The sequence below is a fragment of the Elephantulus edwardii genome, unplaced genomic scaffold (assembly GCF_000299155.1).
Source record: "Elephantulus edwardii isolate Elephantulus edwardi_28Jun2011 unplaced genomic scaffold, EleEdw1.0 scaffold00043, whole genome shotgun sequence".
Taxonomy (NCBI): Eukaryota; Metazoa; Chordata; class Mammalia; order Macroscelidea; family Macroscelididae; genus Elephantulus; species Elephantulus edwardii.
The window spans coordinates 1,933,397-1,947,236 of NW_006399793.1; positions in this window are offsets into that span (position 1 = coordinate 1,933,397).

Genomic DNA, 13,840 nt, shown 5'->3' on the forward strand with positions numbered 1-13,840 from the left:
TAAGCTATGAGGATGAAGGTAACAAATACCTGGAAGCCCTTCTGAAAAGCTACCAGACCTTATTACCAACTTGAATTGTAAAGTGTTAATTTTCCTAGTAAACTCCATATATAACCTTTAGTATTGTTCTCTGAGACCTATGTGGCCACTGCAATAGGCTTTGGACCCAGTAATAAAGCAGTATGGTGGGTGTCAAAATTACAAGTAGATGAAGGGGCATGGGGGCCAAGTCTGAACTCACAGAAATTATTTTCGTACTCTCGATGTTGTTGATGTGGACAATCCTCTTTGTGAAGTTAACAGATGTCAGACTTGTCCATTTTCACATCTATTCTATCCTTTTTTCAATACTATAAATTACTTTTTTTAAAAAACAATTTCAACAAGGTCTTTCTGAAAAAAAAAAAAATGGCATCAACCTTATAAATCATGAAAGACTGAAAAAAGTTGTTATTAAAAAATAATTAAATTTTTGCACAGAAAAATATGGTTAAGATAAAGCACAGAAAGTATTTATAACCCAGGTCTCAAAGACTAAAAGCATAATAAAGTATTGTTAATAAATCACAAAAAGATAATTCACTTATTTGATATTTGCAATGAGTTTTTTGTTCAAAATGGCTTTCCTAGCTACTACCAACTTTCACTTTTACCACATAAGTGGGTAGAAAGAGGGTGTGTATAAAAGCAGTCATTGTTATTTGTGTGTGTGTGTGTGTGTGTGTATACACACATACACACACTCACACACATTTATATATCAGTACAACACTATTTGAATTAGTGGGTTTTTATAATGTTGCCTCCTTCATAATCCTTTGTTTCAAATTATGGCTCATTCATCAATGACATTAACAAATTTCAGAATCCTGGTCAGATTCCAAAAATAATTCAGTGGAGATTTACACTGAAGTTGTGTTATAAATTGATAGGGGGTGGGTAATCATTACAGGGCTGATCCGTTTTTTCCATCTCACCAAGTTAAATTGAAAGAATTTAGCAACAAAGATGGAAATCTTATTACCAACAAGGTAGAGGAAGCAGGATTGCAGCACATGTTCTTTGCTTAGAGTATAAACTCTTTAAAAATAGAAGTTAGAGTTAATAAATAACAGGAATTAAAATGGTAAAGATACATCTTGAAGGTATAACAAAGTGTGATAAACCGGGGAAGAGAAACTCCAAATCACTAAGCATACTGAAATGCCACTGAAAGATCCATTCTTGAATACATATGGTTGTTGTTGTTGTTTAGTGCTGTCGAGTTCAGTTGCAGGCAACTCATAGCGACCCTATGAAGGAGAGTCCTTGACGCTTGGGTGCCTTTCATCCTCTCTCCAAGTTCATAGGGTTTCCAGAGGCAAGCTATTATGGAAGTGGACGCCACTCCTCCTTCCAGGGAGCTCCACCCCACTCAGTCCACATTGGGTAGCCAACCATTAATGCATTTGATATGGAGGGAGGAGAAAAGCCAAACAAATACCACCAACAATCAAAAAAAGTCCCACAAACAGCATCAGACTAAGAATTATCCAGACCAGAAATGATGGAGCTCCAAAATGAAGCAGCAATTTCTGGAACCTAAGAGAGAAATGAATTCTAGAAATACTGGTGTAGAACTCAGAGACTGAACAGAAAAAGACACCAACTTTGGTGAGGCTAATTAATATTGGCTTTTTTAGTCATTACCTTAGCTCCTCTGGTCTGTAGCTACCTTAATTTTGGACACATGGTCTCACAAATCAATATGGTCTCATAAATTAGCAACAGCTAGAGGATCACTATAAAAGAATACTCTCCAAACTGGGGGATGTGTTGTAAAACACACTAACACAGCAACAGCAGCAGCAGCAGCAGCAGCAGCGCTACTATGTTTAAGCAACCCACTGCTCGCAAGTTTCTGGGGGGGGGAAAACCCCCAAAAACCAACAAATCTGCATGCATAACTAACTGCAGTAACGTGAGTCATTCCCTGACATGTTTGTGTCTCTGTAGGACCTTCTAGCAAATCATTTCACTGAACCTAAACACTGTAGAGGAATTGGGTTACTGAGCCATGGATGAAACCATTAATAGAAGACATGAACTTATATGACTGGATAAGCATTTACAATTATGTTGACCTGAGGTTTCTAATTAATAGTATGCTATTAATCTTTACACACAGTATAATAAAAAACAATGACCCTAAGAAAAGCAAGTATCATATAATAGGTGACATTCTCAAGATTTAAATATTAATTTAAATTTACATGCACAAGTCTAACCTTTAGTGCATTTTTGTCCTTCATTATTCCACACTCCTCTTTTTATATGAAGTGGAAATATGCTCCTAAAATTTCATCTATATACTGTGTTAAATATAGTATTATGTAATAATAACTGTTGGTAGGTGATCAAGAGCATAACATTACCAAAAAAAAGAGAGCATTCATTACTGAGAGAAAATACTTCACTTTTAGCCAAATGCAAGATTCCACATACTGTTAGAAATGTCATTTTAAAATTTTGGGAAAGTATTTCCCCAGTTAGTCCCTTTGAAGTATGTTTGGGAAGCAGTACTCAGAGTTTATTTTTCCAAAAGTATTTTTCCAGAATTGTATCAGCTTTACTGTATCATTAACACTTGGCCTAGGTCTAACTTTATGACAATTATAGCATGCATGCCATGAATTATATAATACCAAGAATCAATCATATTAATTAAGTGGGGCAGTAATTTAAAACTGAAAACCAAATCATTTTAATGTCCTATTTTTACTCTTTAACTCAGTACACGTGTATTTCAAAGTTTATACATATGTGTAAATTTAAAATGCACAATTTAAAAACCAAATTTCCTAAAATATTTTCAGTTAATTTCATTTAATTAAAACCTACATAAATAATTTTAACTATGAACATAAACATAAATTTCACACCAGAAGACTATTAATCTAGGCAGAGATGCAGTGAAGCTACTGAAGTCCATCAGGGCTGAAGTTTCAAGCCCACAAGCATATGGGTCATTGACTCAAGTAGCCTTAATGGTTTTATTAAGGCTTCAAAACAATAACTTGACCAAAGAGATGGCTTCTGTCTGGATTTACCGCCCTTAGGCCCTGATTCTCTTGATAACTAGAACTGGAGAAAGTAATTTATGAAATAGCTCATAAGGACCCAAAAAGGGTGAAACACTGGGGCAACTTGGGTTTCAGCCTTTCCACATCTATTAACCTGAGGCCATGAAAACCAAGAAAAAGTTATTTGCCTGTAGTCTCTAAAAGAATGATCCTTTCAATTTTTGTCAGTTATAGTTTCTGGGTAAGTTAAAAAAAAAAAAAAATTCTTACCAAGGAAAATTAAACCATTTTCTAGGAAATAAAATACACCAAATAGCAATATTGTATCTTGTCGATACTGAAAATAAAACTCTAGAACTTAAACATAAACATTGGGTAATTTTAAAATTCAGACTTTGAATGTTGTGTCAACCTCAGTGGAGTTGATATTTTGTTATGTTTCATTAAACTAGGTCTCCTGCTGACAAACAGATTGAAACAACAAATGCATTGTATACCATTAGAAGGCATATTTGCATATATACTTGGTACTCAGACCAGCCCAAATGGTTTCAATTATCATCTCCCTGAATAAATAAAAAGGAGAAAGAAGATAATATCCACTGACCTTCTTATTTTTTGTTTCTCAACAGTTTAAATGGTTTAGCGCTAGATAGCTAGACGTGTTAAGAGAGACTCCCTGATGATCAAATAATATATGTAAGTTCAAAAATGAAGGTAAACTTTTGTCATGTGAACCTTGGTCCACATGAATCTTAGAATTAATACTCTGAACACTTAAATACCATCATCTCTGAACCATTTATAAATGAGAAAATTAGGAACGAAATAACCAAGGTAGCAGATTACCTCCATTAAGTCTACGGTATTCAACAAATGCACTGAAAATAGATACTAACAATAGGAAAAGAGAAGCTTGTCTGAGCCATCAACAGTGTGTTAGAAGAGTAAACAAACAAAAAAGATTCTACAGGAGTACGGCAAAATTACAATATTGAAAACCCTATGAGGTAGATCTATTCTGTCCTATAGCACCATTATAACACAACATCAATACTACAGTAATGAGGTTGCTGCTGTAGGTGCAACTGAGTTGCATATGATCACAGTGACCCTATAAACCACAAATCTGAACACTGTTCTATCCTGTGCCATTCCAGTCACTGTCAATCCACCTCATTCATGGTCTTCCTGACACTCCCATGTTTTCAAGCACAATGTCCCTTTATAATGGATGTTGTTGTTGTTGTTAAATGCCATCTAGTCACAGGCGACTCAGAGACCTCATGAATGAATGTCCTGGACACCTGTATAACTTCCGTCCTTTCTCCAGGTTCACAGGGTTTCCAGAGGCATGTCCATAGTATGTGAGATGAAGCTTTACAATCGATGCCCTTTAAGGAACACTCTGGTTACCCTTTCTCCAGAACCTGTTTGTTCTTTGGCAGTCTATGGGACAGTCAGTACTCTTCTAACACCAAAAATCAAAGACAATGACAATTTTTCTGTCATCTTTACTGACTGTCCAGTTCTCAGGTGTAGCAGATGACTGGAAAAAACTATGGCTTGAATCATAATACACACCTTAGTCTTGGAGAGACATCACTGCTCTTCAGGACTTTGTAGAAGTCCCTTAGAGCAGATTTACCTAATGTTATACATCTCCTATCTCCTCACTGCTGGTACCAAGGGTATAGTCTGTGGATCCAAGCAAGACGAAATTGTTGAAAATTTCAATCTTTTCTCCATCATGATGTTGCCTATTGCCCCAATGGTGAGGATTTTTGTTTTCTTGATGTTGAGATGTAATCCAGATAGAAGTCTGCTTTGATGAATGATAGATAGTTTAGAAATATTTGTTGTTGTTACATGGCGCTGAGGCAAAACTGACTTAAAGATAAAACCTCCAGTGGGTTTTAGGGGCTTTAAATTGCATGGAAAGAAATAGGTCATCTTTCTCCCGTGGGGTAGCTAGTGGAATTGAACTGCCTGACTTTGGCTTGGCAGCAAACCTCCTTACTGTCTCAACCTCAAATTCTCATTGCTGTCAAACTGGAAGTGACTCACAGCTGTCCCTCCAAAAGGTTTTCAGAGGCTGTAGGCTGTAAATCATACAGGAGGAGACGCCCCATCCAGCTGGTGGATTTGAACCACCCACTAGTGCTAATGTCTGAATGGAATGAATTTTTGTTTGTTCCTTTCCCATACCCCACTCCCACGGTTAAAGTCTAATGGAATATACAGAATTCTTCTACAGAAGGTAGAACACTTTCCACCTTAAATAGTTCTGGACAGATAAATTATCAATATGTTCTTTTAAACTTTTTTTTTTTAGATTATCAACTGATAAAACTATTTCCCTACTAATAATATTTTTCTTAACCCAAACCTATCTTAAAAAATTAACCTACCTTTTGCTATATAAATTACCACTGACATGTCTGTCCACCAAATCTAGCCCACTACAGGCTCTGGAACCAGTACATATCTAAATTCCACTTGAGAAGATGTAATTTATTTCTTCCATCATGTGTTCATTTTATCTAACTCTCAAAGGGTTAGCCACCCTTCACTGCCAAATGCAAATAAAACGACGCATGTGGTATGGTTAGAGGTCAGTGCCGATGTTATGGGAGCAATCCAAGTAAAGAAGTGATTAAATCTACAGGAGGAATGAGGAGGGCCGATTCAGAGGGGCAACCTCAGAAATACTCTGCAAAGTTTAAATTATCCCACTCTCAGGATAAAAAGAGACATTTTGACAGATATATCTACCTATAAAAAGAGAACAAATTGCATGAAGCAGAAAAAAATGGAATGTCCTATGACTAGAATCCAGTAAATGTTATACAAAATAGACTTTTCTGACAGAACTTAGAAAAAAACTCTAGAGTTTTATGGCTGAAAGTAATCAAATCAAGAATAACTCTGCCACTAGAGTGGAAAATAAATTAGGAATCAAGTGAAAGTGGAAACAAGTAGCTAAATCAGAAATCAGAAATAATTATTAAAAAATAAGTAAGTCACATAACACCAAAGAATTTGAAGCTAAACAGTTTCAAAAACAAGAGCAAGTTAAAGAGAATTAAGAAGAAAAGAGAATTAAGAAGATATTTAGAGAAAGTAAAAGTAGGCAAGAGATTAGTAATTACCTTTGCAAGGGATATTTCTAAGTTAAGAATAAAAATCAGGTGAGTATGTAAATATAAAAATAATGGGCGTAATTATTCCTTAGAGAAACGAAAACTTGAAACTTGAACCAGAATGGGGGGGGGGTGAGAAAATGTCTATGTTTAAGACAAAAGGGAAGGAATCAATGTTAAGGGCTGGGCTGAAAATTCTAGAAAGGAGGAATGTGAGGAAACAAACACTTAAAGATCACAAATGAGTGAGATCAAAAGTGTCCAGTTTTGAGATCTAGTAAATGGAGATAGAGTAAATCTGAAAACTGAGGTGTTCAGAAGTTACATGAAATTAACGCGGATGATAGAAACACTAGAGATAAAGACAGAATGAAGAGCTAAACTGTAAAACAAAGAAACAGGATGGAATATGAGATATGGCAAAAAGATCACATGCCTTTCATGTTTTTGAACATTTTGTTATGGGGCTACCAATCTTTTTCTTGTGGAGGCCCTACAGTATTTTGAAAACTTCTGTTAGGGGACCCTTATCTGAAATGCCATTGTCAAAAGGTTTTTCCCAGTCTGTAGGCTTTCTTCTCACTGTATTGGAAAAAGTTTTTGATGTACACAGAGACTTAATTTTTAGAAAGTCTATTAATTTCATCCTATCCTGGTTGTGCATTTCTGACCATATTTGCTAGTCTATTTATGCTGTAGGCTAGAACTTCTAATTTTAGTCCCATTTCATCTCTAATGATCCTTACGGTTTTGAGTTTTACCTCTGCATCCAACTTCGGTTGATTTTTTTAATATAATGTGATCCCAAGGAAATCACAAATGAGACACAGAGATATGTACACCTATCTTCATAGCAGTATTATTCACAACAGCAAGAAAATGGAAACAGCCCAAATACCCATCAATAAACAAACAGATTGAGAAACTGGTATATTCACACAACTGAACGATATGGAACACCAAGGAACAAAATTCACTAAAACACTATATAATATGGGAGAGACTAGAGAGCTTTATGCTGAGTCAAGTAACTCAGTCAAATAAGGACAAATATAGTTTAAGACTTAATATGTGTATAAATGTTTAAAAGGGAAGGGGAAAGGGAGAACAGAGAAGCAAAAGGTGAAATCATTAGGATAGCAGAGGTGGAAATGAGTGAAATCACTAGACTAGCAGAGGTTAATGGGTAAAGTGGGGGAAGTTAGTGTGGATGAAGAAAAAGGAAAGATTCCATAGATGGGGTGGTAATAGGCACAAATAAATAGTAATTAATGATATAAATACAATGTATGAATGTATAAAACAATGTACATTAAGGAAACCAATGGCTATGAATGACTGTATGTAAACCAATGAAAATATGAAAGAAAGAAATGAACATAAGCACTAACTAAATGATTGTGAAGACAATGCAAGTCTACATAGCTTTGCAATTTAGGGACAGAAGAGAAATGATTGATCTAGAGTTAGGACCTGAAAGAGGTTAAAGGAATAGGAAAATGCAAGATAATGAAGTGGCTGGTCACAAAAACCAAAGCAACAAAGTTGACAAAGTTTAAGAGAAGACCCTGAAAAATAGTACCAATTCAAGGTCAGGAAGGAAATTAAAAACTAGGAAGACTATGCCAGCAGTATGAAAGATCTAAAACTCTGAGGAAAAAAAAAATAAAGTCCAATAAAATGATTCAGGTAGAGAGTTTCAAAAGCATGGTTGCTTTAACAGGAGAGAGGAGTATTCAGATCTATGATTCCAGAAAGGAAATTCTTCTACACATGGTCAGCCTTGAATATCAGCAGGTTCCATATCTGTAGGTTTCCTATACACAAATTCAACTGAGCACAGACAAAAAATATTCAACAAAACAATTATTTCTCTGGGGAAAGAAAATCAACTGAATGATCAAATCAATTCAACTGCTCGAAGGTACAGTAAATGCCATATATAGTATACAGCATATAGCATATATAATATGTATGTGTATATGTGTATATATGTACATATGTATATATACATACATACGGGAAGTTCTCCTTGCCAGAAGGAGCATGGTGGTGTGAGCGCAGCAATCATGGCAAGCTTTTGGAGTCAAGTGCTTTTCTGCGCATGTGTTTGACATGCAGGTTTGCTCTGTCCCCAGAAGTGAGGCAAGCCAGGCCTGGCCTACGGTTTGAGCCAGGAGGCGGCCTTAAGCCCAAAGGGCCCCCGGTTCCTGTCAAACATTCTTCTAGGTGGTATAGCACTGTCTGTGCATTGCTGTACAGAGGTAACTTTTGTGATGCTGAAGACTGTGACAGTGATGTGCCAATCGTGGTAATGGGTACCCATGGTGGACAGTGTTGGCTGGAGCTTCCCAACTAAAACAAGCCTGGAAGCAGGAGCAGCATCCACTTCTGAAATGGCTTGCCTCTGGAAACTCTTTGTACGAACAGCGCTCAGGCTGTTAGTTCATAGGGTCGCTATGAGTCGTCTAGGACTCGACGGCACCAAACAACAACAACAACATATGTACATATATATATAATAATATATAAGTTACATATACATATTCATATATATATAAACACACATATATATAATTTACATTGTATTCTGTATTAGAAACCACCTAGAGACAATTTAAAGTATGTTGGAGGCCATGAATAGGCACAAACACTATGTCATCTCACATGAGGAACTTGAGCAACACTGCTAAGAGAAAGCTCAGTTTTTCAAATGTACCAGTTACTCCAGAGGAAAATGATGAGAAGTTTCCTCATAAAAAGATTTATAGTCTCAGAAACCTAACAGAGTCACTATGAGTTAGAATTAACTCAATGTTTTGAATAGTAGCCAAAACCAGTAGTTTTAATTAGAACTTTATCTAATCTCTTCAGTTCTACCCCACTCCAAGAACACTTAATTGTACTTGTATGAAATCTACACCTAGACCAAGAAGTTGACGTGTGCACAGAGCAAGGGAACACTACAAGGTTTAAGATTAAGATGCCAGGTTGTAGCCTTTCTCCATACTTAATCAATCTATATGCTGAGCAAATTATTCAAAAAGCTGGACTGCATGTAAAAGAATGGCATCAGGATTGGAGGAAGACTCATAAATCAAGAACCATTATGCAGATGACACAAACCTTGCTTGCTAAGAGCATTTGAAACACTTACTGCAGAAGATCAAACTGCAGCCTTAATATAAATTTCATCTCAAACAGAAACAAAAATTCTCACCACTGGACCAATAGGCAGAATCATAGTAGACGGAGAAAATACTCAAATTGTCAATGACTTCAGCTCATTTGGATACACAATCAGTACACTTGGTACAAGCAGGCAGGAGATCTGGAGACTTATTGCACTGGGAAAATCTATAGTCTGAAATTTTGCCAAATTATTGAGGACCAATGACAGTAGTTTAGGGATTAAGGTGCTTATGAGTCACACCATGGTCTTTTTAATCACTTGCTATGCTGCTGAGAGCTGGACAATGAATAAGGAGGACAAGAGAAAAATTGATGCCTTTGAACTATGGGTCAGAGTGCTCCTTGGAGGTAAAGATGACAAAGCTTCATCTTGCATACTGTTGTCATAGTGCCCGAAAAGAATATTCCTTGGAGAAAGCCATCATGCTTGAAAAGGTGGAGGGAACAGAGAAAGAGAGGAAGACCCTCAAAACCAAATGATGTGATATAGTCACTACATCAATGGGTTTGAGTGTGTCAGACAGATTGTGGAAATTGGGACAAGATGGAGTAGTATTAAAATCTGTTGTTCACAGAGTTGCTGAGCTGTACTCAACAGCATCTAACAACCACCACCCCATTTCTAGCAAAGCTGTTGAGGGCAAGAGGTTTTAGCTCTATCTGGGGGTGTGACTGGCAATTCAGTCCTGGAGGAAGGAAGGAAAGGAAGCAAAAAGAGGAACACTAGATGAGGAAAACAACTAGTGCCTCTTAACAGCACAACCATCAGGAATAAAGAGTAAACATTTCCATGAGAACACAGGCAGATACAGGCAACAACCAATCTCACAGGACCCTGGGCTTGTCTAAGCAATGACTAGTCTCACAAAGTGAAAGTGAAGAGGTCACAAAAGTGAAAACCAGGAAGAAGAAGGTCTCTCTGTGTCCTTCCTTCCCAGGCAAGAGGAGACGGTGGAGCCACTGTGCCTACTTTTCCTAACTACAGTCACCTGGGGCCCACCAGCTCATAGAATCTTTCTAGTTTCCCCATGACCTGTGAAGAGGTTCTCAGCACTGCAATACTTAACACTGTTCAAATTATCTCTGGCAAAATTTTCAATATAAGCTGAATAATCATTTACCTTTTAGATGAAAGGGGGAAAAATACCATACATGTGTTCACAGTACTTATATTCAGTTTCACAGTATATAGTTCACAGTACTATATTCCGTTTCCTACTACGGATCAAGGGACCTCTGGAGGCCTACTGGTTAAGATGCTGACTCACAATCCTGAAGGCAATGCAGCTCAAATCCATTAACTGCTCTGCAGGAAAAGGATGAACAGTCTACTCTTGTACGATTTACTGCCTCTGAAAATCCACTAGAGGGTCTGCTATGGGTCAGTTCCAACTCGAATACACTAACAACAACTATGGCCTACCAACATGCCCAAAGTATGTAAGATGGGATTTTATCATACTTCCCTCTAATGAGCACCCTGGCTGCCCCTTCTCCAAGACATATTTTATTGTTCCTTTGGCAGTCCGTGGGATAGTCAGTATTCTTTTTCAACATTAATGTCCAACTTTTAGATGCCTAAGAAGTAACTGACAAGATCATAGCTTAAATTAACTGCAATCCCAGAGGTCTGAATCCACTAGATGCTCTGCTGGAGGAGGAGCAATCTCCTCCTGTACCAGTCAGATCTGATTTGATGGTACACACAAAAAATAATAAAATAAAAGCATTAAAAAAAAAAGAAAAGACCATAGCTTAAATTAGACATACCCAGTTTTCAAACTTCTACTGCTGTCCCTCAGTACCTTGGAGAGGTCCCTGAGAGCTGACTTGACTATTTGTTGTCAAGGTGTTGACTGTGGAGCCAAACAAGATGAAAATGTTAATCACTTCAATCTTCTCTCCATCTACCATGATGTTGTCTACTGGTCCAATGGTGAGTATTTTGTTTTCTTGATGTTGAGACATAATCCATACCCAAGGCTGTAATTTTTGACCTGCAATAAACACCTCAGGTTCTCCTCATTTTTGGCAAGCAAAGTTGTGCTGACAAGCCTTCCTGTGATTCTGATGTCACATTGATTTTCATGCTTCTTGAATGATTTACTCTGCATTAGAACTGAATAGGTACATAGAGAGAGGATAGAGCCCTAATGTACACCTTTCTTGATTTTTAAACTACGCAATATTCCCTGATCTGTTCAGACAGCAGTAATCACTATGGCATCAGTCAATATTTCCTACTGTAGCTATAACTAGATTTATCAGTGAAGTTGGGAATCTTACTCTCAGCAAGAAGTATAAGCAGGGAGTGCAGTGTACATCCTTTGGGGCCAAGATTCTAGTGCCAGTCAGACTAGGGCATACAAGAGAGTAGCAGGAGTCTCAGTCAAGAACCAAAAACAGACTTGCAAAAGAGCTGATTTGGGACTTCTACCCAACAGAGCCAGAGCCAGGGGCCTTTACCAAACTTGCTAGAGGACTGAGAGAAGACACCATAATTGGCAGGACCAAGGGAACTTTAGGGAGCTCTTGTGGCTTAGTGGTAAGGAGTTACACTGCCAACACAAAGGAACATGGTTCGAATCCACCAGCTACTACACGGGGTGGGGGTGGGGGGGGAAGTGGTAAATCTCCTCTTGTGTAATTTATAACCTCTAAAAATCTACTGGATGATCAACTCTGCACTGGTTTCAATTATTTCAATGGTACACAATAACAAGAAGGGAATTTCACTACAGTAAACTACACCATGAGGCTGGAGTTCAGAAACTATACGCCCACTTGAGAAGCTTTCTATCCTCTTACCAACCTGAATTGTAACTTTAATAAACCTGATAATCATTGGTATTTATGGTTCTATGAGATCTGTGAGGTCATTGCAAGGGTTTTTGGACCCAGTGGAGCAGTAAGATTGGTGCTAGAATTATTAGAAGTAGGTACAGGAAGATGAGATAACAGCCTGACCTTATAGAAACTGGTTTTGTAAAGTGGATGTTGTTGATAGGGGTGGTCTCTTTCTGGAGTTCAGATACGACCATTTTAACATTCAAACAATGAAATGAATCTCTCAGAAAAGCAAGGCTTTTGAGAAAAAGAAAAGTCATAATGCCTCTTTGGAATAAATCTAGAAACTAGTAACCATAATAATCGAGTAAAACATAAATGCATACCCCTTTAAGCCATAAATAACTGTAATCATTTCCTAATCAATCATTTATCCTCATCAAAATAGCCAAAACTTTCTGAAATGATAAATAATAGTTAACATTCAAGTTAATGAAGTCTGGCTTTGATGGATCAAAGTCCTCCAGTATGACTTTGCTAAAAGAAAGTTATGATATTAAATTATGGTATTGTGTTGCAGACCGAGGGTCCCAAAGAATGAAATAATTTTATAATTATTACTAATGAGACAGACTACCAGGAATGATATAGAACAGAGAGTGTGAAAAACAGGGGGCCAACAGTTCCCATGACTGAAGGCCCCAGGCCATGCTTCTCTGAGTATTTATTTAGAATCATAAGGAAGGTAAACAAAGTAAAATCACAGGAAGTACAAAACAAAAACAAAGGATAATGGCAAAGTCTTTTACAGATAAGGCCAAGTTTCTCTTTATGCTAATCTCAAGAGGGAGGGATTCATTTGACACAAGCTAAGAACAATGTTGACTCCTAGGGAACGCCCCAGTGCCACAAGGTGACCTTCAGCTTGTATTAAGCTTCCCTCCTTTCCCGATACAGCATTTGGTCTACTATTATTAAATTTGATATTCGGCTTCCCTCAGTATTGCTTTTTTTTTACATGGACTGTACTGAGGCAAACAGTAGCAATCACAATGTAAAAGATAATAAATATCAAGTAAACACTGTATAAAGAGATAACTACATGAAAAATAAACTAGATTAAAATTTCAAGATTTATTAAAGATAAAAATATTAAACTTCGTTAGGTGAGAAACAGCTACAATCCAACAATGTCATGTATTGAAGCATTAATTACTGGCGGTCTAAAATGATATAACATGAAACAGAATAACCTGTTGAAATTGCTTCTTCATATATAATTTCTATTGGTGAAGAAAAATTTCTGCCTCCATGCCTCATAGGATTTCCATCTCATCTCTTCACAATCCAAATCTCTCCACTGCTAACAATTTATTATCATGGGTTTAATGATCAATTAGGTTGAACCTGTTTGTTCTCCTAGCAGTCCATGGTATATTCAACACTATTAACCACAACTCAAAGGCATCAATTCTCTTTCTGTCATCCCTAGTCATTGTCCAGCTCTCCAATGCCCAGCAAGCAACTGCAAAGACTATGGTATGTAGTTCAAATCTACCAGCTGCTCCTACGTGATACAGTCTCTGAAATTCAAACCTGTTCGAGGTTTAGCCATCGTTCAGTTCCAAGTAAATTCAACAAGCTGTACTATATGAA